The sequence below is a fragment of the Eutrigla gurnardus genome, assembly GCF_963514095.1.
Source record: "Eutrigla gurnardus genome assembly, chromosome: 10".
In the NCBI taxonomy this organism is placed as follows: domain Eukaryota; kingdom Metazoa; phylum Chordata; class Actinopteri; order Perciformes; family Triglidae; genus Eutrigla; species Eutrigla gurnardus.
The window spans coordinates 21045286-21062371 of NC_139924.1; the positions used below are offsets into that span (position 1 = coordinate 21045286).

Sequence of the window (17086 nt, forward strand, 5' to 3'; positions counted from 1 at the left end):
TATCATCTGCTGCAGGCGAGGAATAATGCATTATTAATCTCCTCTTGACACAGGGGCTGTTGTTGTCATAAATACTTTAGAGAGCCTCATGACGAACTCTAATGAATCAATGTTCAAACTTCGGTTATTAATATTAATTGCGTGGGTGATATTCTAATGGAATTATAGGATGTGCTTACGGTACGGTGTACGGTTTAGTTTTGAAGAAATGTATTTCTGTGTTGTTGTTTTCTGCGAGCGCCACCTGCGAGGGGGAAGCAATCACAGCTTTCATAACACGACCTCTACTGTCTTTATCTCAGCTCACAGAGGTCAATGGATCCAAGAAAAATATCCCCAGGCACTGAAATGGCAGTTCTGTGTATTGCTTTTCTTATTTTATTGCTATGATATTTACTTTAGTAAAAAAAAAATGTGAGACATTTACCTTATCACCATTTCAAAGCGATTCCCAACTTGCTTCAGAAGCTTGTTTCGAGAACAGCTATTGCACCTAGACAGTCATTTATAGTTTACATAAACTTGGAAGAAATTACATATTATAGTAACACAGATGTTTTTCTTTCGTCAATATTCACCTGGGGGTAAGAATGATTGCGGTTTGTCACCTTAGAATGAGCTGTTTATCTGCATACAGGAGCCGGCTGCCATGTCTCAAATACAGCCATAGTTCTCCTACACACTTGGCTCATGGGAGAGTTTCAATGTCTTTCAACCTGCAACCTCACTGTTCGAGATTCACAGACTTTGGGGGTTAAATAAACAGAATTACTTATTTTCTGCTGTTGTGTTTCTGTTACAATAACCAGCATAACATCATTGTCCATGAATAGAGACTGTTAGAATATAGGATCACTGTAATGCTATAGTGCAATCTTTTTATGAATGAGTCTTTATGTCCCCATGAGGACATGCTTGGGCCGGTTGTAGGCTGTTCCGTTGATTGACTGTAGGCAGCATTAATGTGCAAAGCAATGCAGCAGTGCAGAGCAACAAAGAAAGCCAGCAATCACGGATGAATAATGCTGGATTTCAACTTTTAATACCATTGCATATGTTTTTCTAGATGAGGAAATTCATTCAACGGGTGTTTACCTGGAATACATGCGATGTGTTTTAGGGAATGAATGGAAAGCCAACTTTAGTTAATCTACAGGAACCCTCCACAGGGTGCCTTTAAATCAACTGTGTACTACTTGATATACTTAAAATATGTATATAAAATATGCTTTTTTTTTTGTCTGACTTAATTGCACGTTTTATTCAACATCTTTCTGTAGTAACACTGAGTGGCACAGGCTCTTCTTTCAAAACAGCTGACAGCATCTATTCTGCGGTTAATGTGGCGTACTGAGAAGCTGCAGTTAAGAAAAAGTAAGGGTGATAAAAGTGCTCAAGCTGATTGGGTCGCTGGCAGAGGTGAACCCGGTGAATGGAGCTGGGTGAGATGGAGGACTGACTGGCAGAAGGATGGAGTCACCAGCTGTGGTCTGGATAAAAAAAAAGGAGTCTACCACAATGGAGTAAGGCATCTTTGGCTCAAATATCGATTAGACTCTGAAGGTGTGTGACACTGTCAAGGAGAAAGATCACGCCTTGCTTTGCTGTTTTAATAACAACATTATACTGCTCCATCGCACTCGGTTATACAGTCCACCTCTCCGGTGAGGTCTGCTGGGCTTCAGACTTCAGACTGTTGTTGTGAGAGTATTTAATAGAAATACATTATTTAAAGCTAACACCATGTATCTTCTTGCTCACAATTAGGCTGCGTTACCTTTTGGACACACAGAAATATGCATTATGTAAATTTCAAGGACATTGTGAAAGCCAAACAGCAATATTGCTGTATGGTTATTTATAGTCCTCCAGGCTTTCATAATGTCCTTTTTTTTAAATAAAAGATGTTCCTGACTTTCTTGAGATGAAACAAGAAATAAGTTTGCCAGGCTCTGACTTTGTATTAATGCTTGACCTACCATTGAACTGTCACAGTACACCATCTGTGGAAAAAAAAAAGTAATCCCTGTCAACAGATTCATCAAATCGCTTGAGAATATTGATAGAATTGGCAGAAAGCTTACGTTCAATCAGTGTTTTAAAATGTTTTCTCTTATTTCTGCACTGAATGGGAATTTAATGTGAGTTTTAGATTGGGAAGTTTGTAAGTATCCATTATGAATATTGGGATACTGGGCTGATATGAAACGTTGCATGTATGTAAAAAGACAAACTGAAAAACAAATATTAAGTTCACTTTACTGTTCTAGTAATTATAGAACATGTCACATCACAGGGTATTATTTATTCCAGTTTATTTCTTGTTGCAAAGCAAGCGAATGACACCAAGCTGGCAAGTAAACACAAACTAGTGTGTTGCCCAGCAAGAGATGTTGTGGGGAAGTAATTTTTCCTGCCGTGATAATGATTGACTTAACAGCACGATAGACAGTATTATCACAATCCTCCCCATCCCCCCATTAATTATTTTTTCCTAATTTTTGGTCATATGCAGATTCATGTTTTTGTTACCACCATTTTTGATATCACGGGGAGAAAATTGATAAAATTGAAGAGGCAGAATTGTTTTAAAATAAACATTAGAACAATACAAACAACATCAATAACACTTTTTTAAAAAGTTGTCTGTAGTGCAAATAAAAAAGAAAACACAATAACATAACTGTCAAATAGAGTTGATAGAGCAGGCTGGTGTTATCCTGTTAAATTATCATCTCTTAATGTAAAACAGGCAGGATTAGCTCTATATATATCGAATCGGATACTATTGTTTAGTATTGATTATTTATTGAATATCAATTTTTTTGACAACCCATGGCTGGGTAAAACATGACCAGGAAAATTGCTGTTTTTTACCCAAATTTGAACAACTCTCGGGGGTCAGAACAGCCCAATGGATGGTCATGTCAGTTGCTTGCCATCCACTGTATTTGGTTTGCAGTTGCTATGCCCAGAAATGCAAATCCGTCAGAAGGGTCTATATGGCTTCAAGAACATCGACCCCTGTCTTGCTCTCTTGATCACAGGTGGTTGTTGGAACGCCTCATTTCATTCCAGTAATTATGTTGTTTTAAAAGGAACATCTGTGAAGATTTTACGATAGAAACGATCTAATGATCGGTCATTATATTTGGCCCATCAGTCCGTCTCTCAGCCAGGACCCGAGTAATCTGTGTAATTTTGCGGTGTGTAAAAGGTCACACCCCATGCCCATTTGAGATAATGTTGCATTATGGGAATAAAATGAGTCCCATGAGCCACTCTATAATAACTTAATGGTCCACCAAAAGGCTGAAAGCTGAAAGGTTTCTGCTTTTATTGGTAATGATAACGTGTAAGAGCCAAATTACAGTACAAGCAGCAACAAGGCGTAATCATATTGCAGATGTCAACTGAAAATGCAAATATAGTGTTATCCTAATTGCATTATTAGTTTGTCCTGATGAAAAAAACCATGGTCAGGTCCCAAAGTAAGGTCCTCTATTACAATGAAGTATATTACTTTAACACAGGATAAATCACTTCATAAACCACGTTTGATTGGTTAAATATCCTTACAGGTGTACAGACAGAGGAAAACTGCTTACCGAGCCGATTCCAAAGCCCAAAACTGCTCGCTTTATTAGTGATTCTGTCAGTGTTGCATTAGTCAACATTATAGTGTGCAGGGACTATACCCTCCAAATTTAAATTATTCATTCGGATAAACTGTATCCGTGTTTTTGGAAGGGATATTTTGCGTGCAAGCCAAGCACTTTCCTCTGCTTTTTCCCTGTCTTGGGCCACGCAAGAAGTGACACAATTTGAATGTGTGACCCCGGCTCCATCGAGAGGAAGCGTATGAATAACAAATCAGTTAAAAAGCTGTAATAGAACGGGCCCTCTTTGTGTTGCCAGGTTTAATCACTTTCCCGCTCACGGTGGCTGCGCTTTGAGTAGCGGAAGAGTAAAAGAGTGACTCCCACCTCCCTTGGGCCTTCACCGAAGGATCCAGCTGGGTTCTGCTGCCAAGCATCAGAAACGAGGAAGCAGAGAGGCAAGATAGAGATAGATGAGTCATTTGAGAGTGAAGTAGAAACGACAGCGAGCGCGCGGCGAGCTTTGATGTGCGTCGGCGTGCAGGAGGTATTCAAGTGCAACAGCAGCTTTAACAAGTCTTTATTCAGATCCTGTGGCACAGTGAAAATGGTTTGGAACGGATATTAAAGAGACGGGGAACGGCGTCTTTCATGACGCAACGCAGTTAGTGGTGATAGATGACTAAATGTCAATTTTGCGTTTTATCTTTTCTTCAGTGTTTGGACATGTCGTTCTGTCAGCAGCTTATCAAGGTCTCAATTCGGGGTTTTATTGAGGAGGAAATGAAGAGGTGAGGCAGAGAGATGTAGGCTCGTGGATTTCCGTCAGGGAGGATATTTGGTATACTGCTAGAGTTGCAACAATCAATCAACAGAAATCATCATTATTGTTGTAATTTTTCATGCAAAAATGTTTAAAAATGCACTTTCCTTCTCTCCTCTAAAATATGGATATATTTTTTCTCCATTTCATATAATATTAGACTAAATATCTTTGGATATCATATATATTATATATTGTGCATTGGCTTGACGGAATAAGACATCAACTTGAAAATAGGAACAACATCTTTACATTAATAAATAAAATTATTGAGAATAAACGTGAGTTGCAGCCCTACATTATAAACTGGAATTTTAATAATAAAAAATATATGATTTGTTTAACAAGTTGCTGGTGTATGATTTATTACTTTAATAATCATGAACAAGTTGTTGCATTTATATATATATATATATATATATATATATATATATATATATATATATATATATATATATGAATTAATTTGACACATTTTGTTTAGTTAGGAAAGTAGTCCTCCACTCAGTGAGGCATGTAGATTAATACTTAAACACTTGTGTCAGATCAGTATCAGTATCTGATACCTAAAGCCCAGATATCAGAAGGTCCTTCGTTCCTGTCATGATGACTGTTTAGTTGACTCATAAATACTCTCGTCCAGCCACCTACAACAAACGTGTCCTTTTCTTAACATACCTGGTAGAAATACAATTTCAGTGCAGATGCACGGGGCGGATATTCCTCCAAGGTGAAACGAAAACGAGGAGGAAACAGTATGAAGGGCAAATGAAGGAGTGGAAAAAGGCGGCGCCGCGGACAAATGGCATAGATGACAGACACTTAATAAGAAGCCAAATTTGAGAAATGGTGGCGGGTGAACGACAGGAATAAATGAAGAGGGCGAATGAGAGGAATAAATGATGGGAGTGGATAGAGCCGTCCTCCAGCCAATCACTGGGGGTTTTCATTCTGTGCAGGCTTTCAGGGGGTGTGACGGCGACACACACGCCAGAGAATAGAGAGCGGAGACACACACACACACACACACCATTTTTACTTAGGAGAGGAGACAGGTGTGGGAGCAGCAAGAGGCCAAATCAGCCTCACTGTTTATCAGTGTTTCCCACCTGATCACTTGCTCTCTCCACAACACACGCTGACATTCACACCCCACTGTAGAAAAACAGGTTTAGACGGCAAGAACTGGAGTCTATAGGGCATTTTTGTGACGTGTATTGTTTCTCCCATAATCTCCTACCGTTCCTACTCACTTGTTACAACACACACACACACATTTTTGGCAGAGGCTGCCCTACCTTCACACTCCTAGGTCCCTGGCCCAATTTGAACAATATCAGTTGAGTGATGGTGGCGCACTGGTGCCAGAAGACCTGGGTGAAAAAAAAAAAAATGAAGTAATTTTTCACAACCAGCCCTGATGCAAACTTCTCTCCAATGAGAATTCAGAGAACATTTTGTCTTGAAGCTTTTTTAAGTTTGTGTTTGGGGAAATGTGTCTCTCTGTTATTTCAATGACTTTAAAAAGCATCCTGAGTTTGTACTCGATGAACTATATATTCTGTGAATTTAGGCATCTAAAAGAAATCAGGGAGACCATCTATCTATCTATCTATCTATCTATCTATCTATCTATCTATCTATCTATCTATCTATCTATCTATCTATCTATCTATCTATCTATCTATCTATCTATCTATCTATCGTAGCTGGCATCAGGATATCTCATCCATCGCATCTGACTACCACGACTGCATCGTCTTCTCCGTTTGTAGTTCTCCTAGGAATAAGTACAGAATAATCCTCGGCCCGTCCTCTCCAGGGATGTTCCCACAGAACAATATTTTCTCCACGGCTGTTCTCAGACTGAACGCCGATGACTGGCGTCGCCGTTTTCCCTTCCTCCCTTCCTGTCTTTTCTCTCCTCCACCCCCCATTTTCTCCTCCTGCCTTCTCCCCTGAAGGTAAACACTGCCAGTAGCATAGTAGAAGTGTCACCCGAGGGCATCGTCTTTCAGAGTCTGCAGCTAGCGAGCTCATCCATCGCGCGCTCTCACTGCGCCATCAGCCTAATGCACTCATTACCACACACTCCATGAGAAAGGAGGGATTCGTGCGCTGCAGCTTTTACACCGGGTGATGTAACTGATAGCAATTTACATATAAAATACACCGGAGAGACGGGGGCTGTGTAGAGGCAGCATCAACATTTTGATCTTGTTTCCCTCCTCAAATCCCCTAATAGAGCGTAAACAAGATTAGCATACATTTTGTGTTCTGGTCAGGAGGGACACGCTGCTTCTATAATGACCCTGTGAAAGTAGTGTGCAGGGTTTCTTTCTGCCAAACTGGTTTTCTGTCTACATTTACGGAAATCCAAACAAAACTCAGCATCTGCCTTTTGCCTCGGCTTTTGAGGACAGACTCGATTTTAGCCTTGAATGCGCCGGACAAAGCCTCGTGCCTGGATGCTGGCCTTGGTCCAGGTTTTGTTGAATCATGAGCAGACTAAATCAGGCTGAGCGGAGCCATATCTGTGTGGTTGGAGGCGAGCCTGTAACGCTCAGTGGTGATGATGGCCAACAGCTGGGTCCCCGGCTGCCGGAAGCCACCGGCGTGCGTTGAGATGATCGATAGCTTAAAGGTAGAATATCAGCCTGTGTTTGGGCAGTGTCAGGTGGGGATAATTATTTTGTCACTTAGATCTGGAACTGGGACTTTTTAATTTTCCACCGGGCTCCGTGGAGGAGAGATGATGATGACTTGCGCTTATGGAAGGAAATATTACGTTAGGGATCCTTTTCAAATGAAGAGATCTATTGCTTTGCATAGCAATCCTCGGACTGGCCATTATGTGGTAGAGATCGTATTGAGATTATCGTGCTGTTAACATGAAACTTTGACACCGTGTGATACAATCTTCCTGTTCAATTGAGGAAGAGATTCAGCTGCCTTTACAATAGAAGATTATAACCCATAGGGAACAAAAAATGATTCCCATATAGTATCTGATTATAATAGTGACAGTAATACTGAGAAAAAAGTCAATCAGTAAAGCATTTACTGTCTCCCGATTTGCATATGGGGGGAATTATGGTGGTAGTCAGTTCCACCAAAAATCTGAAAAAGAATTTGAGGCAAAAAAGAGAGGCTCTCAGAAAGAGGACGGATGTAATTCAGAAAGTACAAAGTGTCCAGAAAATAACCTTCAATTTATGAAGCACAAGTACGAAAAACAGTCATGTAACACTCATATTAGATCAACAAGGCCTCATTTAAACATTCATCGTGCATGACTCGTTCAGCGAGCTGTGAGCTGAGTGTTGAGATGCTGATTGTTGAAAGAATGCCCGAGGTGATTTTAATCACTCTTATCTTGTTGTGACATAAAGGATGGGTGGCTTTGAGGGGAGCTTATTAATTGAATACTTTCTACATTTCTAAATTATAAAAATCCATGTTGATGTAATAGATTATCAGTACTACTAGAAATTGTTATGTACTGAATAATTCTAAATAAGAACAAAATCTTCCCACAACGGCACACTTTGCTGTCATGTGTCCATGTCCAGCACTCTCGTATCTCTGCCTGGTGTCTGCCCTCGGCCCTAAATACCAGTCAGAGATGACAAATGTGACCATGAGAAAACCATTATCTTACCCTAAACCTCACCAAACTTAAACCGTTACACTTTCACATCAAACATACAACAGCAGATAAAGGCCGTTGTCACACTGACAGCCCCTATCAGGTTAGAAAACACGGTGTCGTTCTAGACAAACAACTGACTTTGCCATTTAATTTGATGGACATGCTGCAAACAATGAAAGTGTGCTTCATGGGCAACATCTGATAATATTTTAACAATCAAATAAATAAATAAATCTGAATATATCAATACAAAGCTACATGGACGTTTGAAGAGGAGACAGAAACTCGTGTTGTCTCTGCCAGACAGCCGACCATCAAAACCTCCATTCAGTCCCCTGCTGCTCTCTGTGGCCATCTTTACTGTGTTTTATTGCAGCTGAACTCGCAATTCAGTTGTCCCAATTTACATGACTTCCTGTTGTCTGACAATGAAACGATTACAAAATAGTGATTTATAAAACCTGTTAACTTCAGTCAAACTGCTGCTGAGAAACTCAGTTTTGGGAAAAGAATGACGCCGTTTTCTTTTGGATGTACGGCTGAAACGTAGAGGCTCTTATGGCACAGATTACTCCTCATTGTGTTTGTTTTTTTGTTGGCGTAAAAGGTGCTATCGACAACATTGATAACATCCAGCCACTCACCGTGGCTTTTCAGTCTTTGAAACTCCTTCAGCTGACTCCGACAATCAAACGCTGAACCAATGTTCTCTGGTCTTGCTCCTCCTTTTGTCACTTAGCACTTGGGACTGGTACCGAAATGCCGCACGCTTAACGTCAAACTCAAGTTGTTGTTTTTTTCTACGTGATACCAATTGTTATTAATTAATGTTAATGAGGTTAACAAAACATTTTTTTTTAAATTACGGACAGACACGTTTTTTTTTAAATTATTAATTCACAATAACAAAAAATGTTTTCACGAGAAGTGATACTTTTGATTCTGCACCTTTCTAAAAGCTCTGTGGATGTTTTTTTTTTAAATTATTCGTTTACATAAAAATGTTATCAATATGACTTTTAACGGAATACTTCACATAGTAATATATGAATGAGTTGCCCCGTTTTACCTTGAGTTCTTGCCTCCATGGTAAAAATCAAGAAATTATTGATAAATGGATGTCAATGAATCAAGGATCCACATTAACATAGAGTTAGTTATTGATATACAAATGCTCATTTTGTGGGTGAAGCATTTTTAAGATGCCAAGTTGGACATTTCAACCATCAATGCTAATGCTATGCTACAGGGATCCGTTTGCATTGAGAGGTAGCCAATGTCAAGCTTCTCATAATTCATGCCCAAACTTTCCTTTACAAGATGATACGATGACGTTACAAGCCTTCTGTGTTACATTATTAAAGCAAGGAATATGGACTGTATGTCTTGAATGGAGTGAACCTGGCTGGGAATCAAACATACATTCTGTCATGTGGTTGCTGTTAGATTTGTTCTGCTTTGTTGACCTTAGGTCTTTATAAACCTTATCCATGGTCAAAGAGAGTGTCAGCCAGGCAATAGTCTTTGTTTCATTGGCTTAGCTGTGCAGAGAATGTCCTCAGGGGTATTAATGGGGGTCGTAAACTCTGTTACGGATATTTGAACACATTGAACTCTAACTGGCCTTGCTCAGACAAGGACGCATGCTCTCCCCTGGGGCCATTTCCATGAACAGAATCGGAAAATAGAAACTATTGATTTCTCCCTGTGTTTAATGTGATTGCCTCGACTGTGTTTGGTTAATGTTTAGCATGTTTTTTCTCAGTTTCTCTCTTTGGCTGTCATTATTTGAAAGACGTATAGATTATGATAATAATTAATACGCTGAGGGAGTGAATTATCAGGCTCAGACTAGAAGTGTCTCATTGTGCATAATCTAAATGTAATCCAGCGGCAAAATGCAAAATAATGAGGAGAGAAAATGTGTAATCCGGGTTTAGATTTACTGTAAATGGCCTAAATCCAGTCATTGTGCACAGTGGACTTTTCAGCGGTGGCGGAAAACAACAATGCGGCCTTACAGTATTATAGATTTCATAGAAATATTTCAAACAGAGTGGCTGCAGAAGCTGTGACAAGAAAAATATTAACAGAATTTGCACCCCAAATTCCTTATACCGCTAATGTGATTATGATGTTAAAAGTGTCAGCCAAAAGCAGCCGTCATTTGCTGAAAAGCTGGAGGGAGTTGTTTCTGAGTAAACCTCCAAGTAGCCAACTGATTAACCGTTTGTGTTTACTGTAATGTTAGCTGGTGTTGACAGTTTGTCATTGACAGCTTGATGCCTGCGCAGCAGTGCTTTGGCTCCGCTCCAAGTCCGGGCCAAAGTAATTGACACGTCGCCCGCTGGGGTTTGCGATTAACTTTATCGACATATACATAGGGGGGAGGTGGGTGTACGGCACCGCACGCAGTATGGAAGAGCTAACGGGCCTTTTCGAGCCGCTAAGACAGAATAGCATTGATGTATGCAGGAGCCGGAACGATGGCGTCCAATGAAACGGCTGGAGATTCAGAGGAGATTTAGAAGCACGGCTGATGTTGTTCAGTCTATAAAGATGGAAAGAGATTTTCTTGATTTTGATCAAGAAAAATCGTTTTTTACAAAAATAATAATACATTTTATGTTTTGGCCCCTTTCAAGACACCTAAGGACACCTTACACAACATTAATAAAAAGATAAATAGAAGCAACACAAAGTATCAATCAACAAGATGTATGAACAGTATTAGAACCTGTCTGTCTCCACATGTCAGCCCTGTGATAGACTGGTTACCTGTCTGTCTCTACATGTCAGCCCTGTGATAGACTGGTTACCTGTCTGTCTCTACATGTCAGCCCTGTGATAGACTGGTTACCTGTCTGTCTCTACATGTCAGCCCTGTGATAGACTGGTTACCTGTCTGTCTCTACATGTCGGCCCTGTGATAGACTGGTTACCTGTCTGTCTCTACATGTGGGCCCTGTGATAGACTGGTTACCTGTCTGTCTCTACATGTCAGCCCTGTGATAGACTGGTTACCTGTCTGTCTCTACATGTCGGGCCTGTGATAGACTGGTTACCTGTCTGTCTCTACATGTCAGCCCTGTGATAGACTGGTTACCTGTCTGTCTCTACATGTCAGCCCTGTGATAGACTGATTACCTGTCTGTCTCTACATGTCGGCCCTGTGATAGACTGGTTACCTGTCTGTCTCTACATGTCAGCACTGTGATAGACTGGTTCCCTGTCTGTCTCTACATGTCAGCCCTGTGATAGACTGGTTACCTGTCTGTCTCTACATGTCAGCCCTGTGATAGACTGGTTCCCTGTCTGTCTCTACATGTCAGCCCTGTGATAGACTGGTTACCTGTCTGTCTCCACATGTCAGCCCTGTGATAGACTGGTTACCTGTCTGTCTCTACATGTCAGCCCTGTGATAGACTGGTTACCTGTCTGTCTCTACATGTCAGCCCTGTGATAGACTGGTTACCTGTCTGTCTCTACATGTCAGCCCTGTGATAGACTGGTTACCTGTCTGTCTCTACATGTCGGCCCTGTGATAGACTGGTTACCTGTCTGTCTCTACATGTGGGCCCTGTGATAGACTGGTTACCTGTCTGTCTCTACATGTCAGCCCTGTGATAGACTGGTTACCTGTCTGTCTCTACATGTCGGGCCTGTGATAGACTGGTTACCTGTCTGTCTCTACATGTCAGCCCTGTGATAGACTGGTTACCTGTCTGTCTCTACATGTCAGCCCTGTGATAGACTGGTTACCTGTCTGTCTCTACATGTCGGCCCTGTGATAGACTGGTTACCTGTCTGTCTCTACATGTCAGCACTGTGATAGACTGGTTCCCTGTCTGTCTCTACATGTCAGCCCTGTGATAGACTGGTTACCTGTCTGTCTCTACATGTCAGCCCTGTGATAGACTGGTTCCCTGTCTGTCTCTACATGTCAGCCCTGTGATATTACCTGTCTGTCTCTACATGTCAGCCCTGTGATAGACTGGTTACCTGTCTGTCTCTACATGTCAGCCCTGTGATAGACTGGTTACCTGTCTGTCTCTACATGTCGGCCCTGTGATAGACTGGTTACCTGTCTGTCTCTACATATCAGCACTGTGATAGACTGGTTACCTGTCTGTCTCTACATGTCGGCCCTGTGATAGACTGGTTACCTGTCTGTCTCTACATGTCGGCCCTATAGACTGGTTACCTGTCTGTCTCTACATGTCAGCCCTGTGATAGACTGGTTACCTGTCTGTCTCTACATGTCAGCCCTGTGATAGACTGGTTACCTGTCTGTCTCTACATGTCAGCCCTGTGATAGACTGGTTCCCTGTCTGTCTCTACATGTCAGCCCTGTGATAGACTGGTTACCTGTCTGTCTCTACATGTCAGCCCTGTGATAGACTGGTTACCTGTCTGTCTCTACATGTCTCCCTTTGATAGACTGATCACCTGTCTGTCTCTACATGTCAGCCCTGTGATAGACTGGTTACCTGTCTGTCTCTACATGTCTCCCTGTGATAGACTGGTTACCTGTCTGTCTCTACATGTCTCCCTGTGATAGACTGGTTACCTGTCTGTCTCTACATGTCAGCCCTGTGATAGACTGGTTACCTGTCTGTCTCTACATGTCTCCCTGTGATAGACTGGTTACCTGTCTGTCTCTACATGTCAGCCCTGTGATAAACTGGTTACCTGTCTGTCTCTACATGTCAGTCCTGTGATAGACTGGTTACCTGTCCCCCCCTGTGACCCTGAATACAGGATAAGCGGCAGACGATGGATCGATGAATGGATGAACTTAATTCATTGTTACATTTGTCCCACTTGATTGCCGTCAACGTGTAGAAAACATGATTGTTTGTGCTTTTGCTGCAAGAAAATAAAAGCATTCGGTAGCTTGTCATACAATTGTCAAACTGACAATGGAAGGGATGCAGACAAAAACAAAAGGAGCCCACGAGGGGCACCAAATTGAGGAAAGAAAACCAAGAGTGATTGTAAGGCATCCAGACCCTGACAGGGACCTGTGGACGTGCCGGGAATCGTAGATGTCTACTGTTTCCAGGCCCCCAGCTGTTTTCAGGGGGCCCAGCATTTTATAGTGGCGCCCTCAAAGCCCGCCTATCGCAAGAAAATGTGATCGACAGGTTTGGTCCTCCCGTCCTTTCGCTCTCTTCACCACGGTCACGTAGACGCACAGAGGGTTGGCGTTAGAAGACGGCAGGATGTCATTAACTCTGTGAGAAGAGCCTTTAATGTAATTAGCAGCGAGGAGACGAGAGGTGGCAACCGTGAGGTCGAGTAAATCATCTCCAACCACCCCATCCCGTCTGCAACAGTCACAGACACACTAACACACTCCCTCCCCTCTAAGCCCCTGTTGAGAAAGCGTGTCTTTAATTAAAAATCCCCTTTAAACACACACTGATCCACACACACACACACACACACACTGTACATAAACACCAATCCTGGTTTCCACTCGGAACATGTGGGCTTGATTAGTATTAATTCTTATCTGCCGAATGGACAGCTTCTCAATTGTGTTTTTTCCACGGCTGGCTAATTTCATGAAGAGCATAATTACAGCATTTTCAATTCTGGTCCTCTGCAGAGTTATGAGGCTGACAGTCTATCTCTGCACAGCAGCTGAGAGGGTGTGTGTGTGTGTGTGTGGGTGAGCGAGTGTATATCCACATATGCCAGAGTGCTGCAGGATGTGCACCTCTGTTTTTGTGACTCAAATGAGAGGGAGAATTAGCGGGTTGTGCGGGCGACTAATCATTTCAGTGCCAAATCCAAATTGGAAAGAATCATGACAACTTTGTAAACCACGTATAGCAGACAGCGGCTCATGTGCAAACAGCGTTGATTTACTACTAATGGCAAGCATAAAATATTAGGATAACGTGGGCGCAAACGTGTTGCGGTGCCAGCAAGCTGAGGACCTGGTCCAGGATGTGTTCAGCAACAGTGTGATTTCCAGTAATCTGATTCAATCGCCGTGTCTGCGTTGTTCCGAACAGGAAGAGGATGAAAGGCGTGTCGGCTCTTATAAAACTGGCACGGTTTGACCGAGGCTTTGGTCGCTCTCCAGCGGGGAGGCCGCCGCTGCCCTAAGGCGGTGGCTGTGTTCCCATCCTTCCAAGCTCCTCCTCCTTTCATCGCCCCCTCATATGTTCCTCTCAGCGGTGTGACTGTGGTGAGATACGTGACGCATCTGTTTATTTATGTGTGCCCTGTATATCAGGATGCGGGTGACTCATCAGCAATGCTCTGTCAGCTTTGATAGTAACTTGGGGCCCCCGGAGGCGCCGCGGCCCCCCTGATACTTTGTCACGGTCCAATAGCTCTGTGAGCGCCGGCCACCGTTGCCAATAAAGCATCTCTGTCTTTACTGATAATGAGCTCTGTGTCCTCAAATATAGTCTGGCGTGGACGGGTGCCAGATTCCCCTGAGGTGTTGCACGCCGCACCACTTCTGACACCGACAGGACGGCGACGCAAGTCTTGAGCACACATCCCCACTAATAGATAGCCGTTAATGGTTAGACTTGATTAAATGAAAATGCAGGTACCCGAGGGGGAATTGGGTAATCACGGCAGCAGAGAATGAGGTAGAGGAAAGAATGAGGGTGGAGGGTGTCTGAAAAGTCAAAGCAAGTTAGTGTTGAAGTTTCACAAGTGTGTGAAGCATGTAGCGATGAATAATGTTCCAGACGTCCGACGTGGAGTACCGAAGGTCACGACGGCGATCCATTACGCCAAATAGCCAAACGGCGACAAAACCCAGCAAATAAACGAATAAAGAAATAGCGGCTGCGGCATCCGTATCCATTAGTTTGCATCCATTACTTTTAAATGCCCTCCCTCTTCAAGAAGACCGACTTCCTCTGGACCATAAATCTACCTCTTAAAAGCCTGATGTGACATGGAGACACATATTTAGCTAACAGCTTAGCGCAGTAATTAGCGTTTGTGAGCTATCTCCACTTGTGCCAAGCGCCAGCAGCCCAACATCTGTTCCTCCGCCGCCGCCGGGGCCGTCGCTTCGCGGGCGGCGGAGCGTTTATCGGGTCTGGAGTGAAGTGATAGGCACACGTAAATAAAAAGGGGGGATGGGGGGACGAGGGTTTTGTTGCCTCACCCTGTAGCTGTTTTTTGCGAGGCCCTTCCTCCTGCGGTCACCTTGACACCCCCCCCCCCCCCCCCCCCTTATTCCCCCATCACAGCTATAAGTAAATCACAAGGTGCACGTCGGGCCCCCCAGCATCAGCGGTGGGCCGACGCGCCATCAGCACATCCTCAGCATATTCACCCTGATGGGAAGCCTCTGCACTTGCCTGTGCATATTGGATTTATTTCGCGCTCCACCGGTGATGGATTTTCCGTTCGCCTGCTTTGTATGGCGGTTGCGGCATTGAGAGAAGCACCACATCAAGACTGTTGCATCTTCTGTCACTTCCTGTCACACACCGTTTGCTCAATGCCATTTTGTGATTTTGCACTTGCTAGCAAAGCAAGTCATGCTTCTCAATATTGTGGGGGGCCATTTAACCCTAATAAGTCATTCTTCATGCAATATGGGTGGGTGGTTGGGGAGGGGGGGGGGGGTTACAGTATACAGACAGTGTCGACAACCTCCCTCCCTACTCTTACATCTCCTGTTCTCCATTCCCCTTTTTTTCGAATCCATATTATTTTTGCCTGTAGCTCCTCTGTGGGCAAATTGCCATTTCAGAGCCCCTGCCCCAACAGGAGGGGTGAGGAGCGGGGGGGGGGGGGGATTATGACAGAAACAGTTGAAAAGGGAGAGAAAGAGGAAGGTGGCGAAAAATAAAGTTGCTCTTATCAGAAGTCGCCAGGAGCAAAGCACACACAAAGCTGCTTGGGAATCCAATTTAGTCTTTGCTGTTAGTTTAAGTGATATCAGTGCAATTAGCTGTCACAGGTCAGAGTGTGAGCCTGGCCGCGTTAAGTGATTTCCTGAAATCCCACTAGTCTAAGCATTAGAGGGGATGTGATTGTCGCCGAGACAGGAAAAGAAAGAAAAAAAGAAGAAGAAACAACTTCCCTCCCGACTCCACAAATGGACCACTTCTTTATACGGCGGGCTAATAAATGTCAGCCGCCTCTCGGCTCTATTGTTTTGCTCTTCTCTGCTGCTCACTCTGGATTTAAATGGATTTTCTTCAACTGTATCTCTCCACAAGGGCGACGTCATGGTTTTATTTGAGCCTAACGTGGCTCAATTGTGTTTTATGTTGGTTTATTTTTTGGAGAATTGTTGACAGGAGTGATTAGACAGAAGGTGCATTGTTGGGTTTATGATTTTTCAACCTCCCGTTTCTGCTGCTGTTCTGTCTGGGTTCGCTTTCAACGTTAAATATGTAATTCTAAAGGTTTGAAATTCCACAAAAAAGGGGTGAAAACTTAGTGAAAGTCTTTTTGTGCCAATCCATCCCTCCTGGAGTATCCATAAGCTTCTGAATGCACGCTGTTCTGCAGCCTCCCTTGACCGCGCAGCATTCCAGAGGTGATAGATCTTTGCAACTTAAATTTGCTAGTGCAACCTCCAGGATTACCGTGGGACATTGGTTAGAGAGAAGTAATTGAAGTCCACATTTGCTGTATCTTTATGCATTTGTGATGCAGGAGAGTTGTGAGCCTTTTCTCGATGTGCAGGCTAAGCTTTTGACCCGGTCTACCTGGAGTTTTGTCAAAGAAATGGAGCAAATAAAGATTGCGAGAAGATCCTAGTATTACATTTAAATATTTAAATAATAATAAATAACTAACAAAGCTGTACTGAAAAACTCCAGTAGCCACAAACATGTTTGTTTCTCTTTTTTCTTCCTGAGTCGATGAACTGCTTCATTGGCAGCCACTATGAGTCACTGTGTGGGTTCACAATGTGTTTTGTTGGGGAAAACACCTGCATTAACATCATATGTCAAGATGTGCAACAAGAACTTATGTGATTATGTGAACAATGCAAAAAAAAAAAATTAT

General features: G+C 42.9%; 1 protein-coding gene across 1 annotated transcript in view; it reads left to right on the forward strand.

Annotated features, from left to right (window-relative positions):
• The window catches only part of LOC311020200 (calsyntenin-2-like), a 218046-nt gene that overhangs the window by 115138 nt on the left and 85822 nt on the right, over window positions 1–17086 (forward strand). The gene's annotated exons all lie outside the window — the stretch shown is intronic.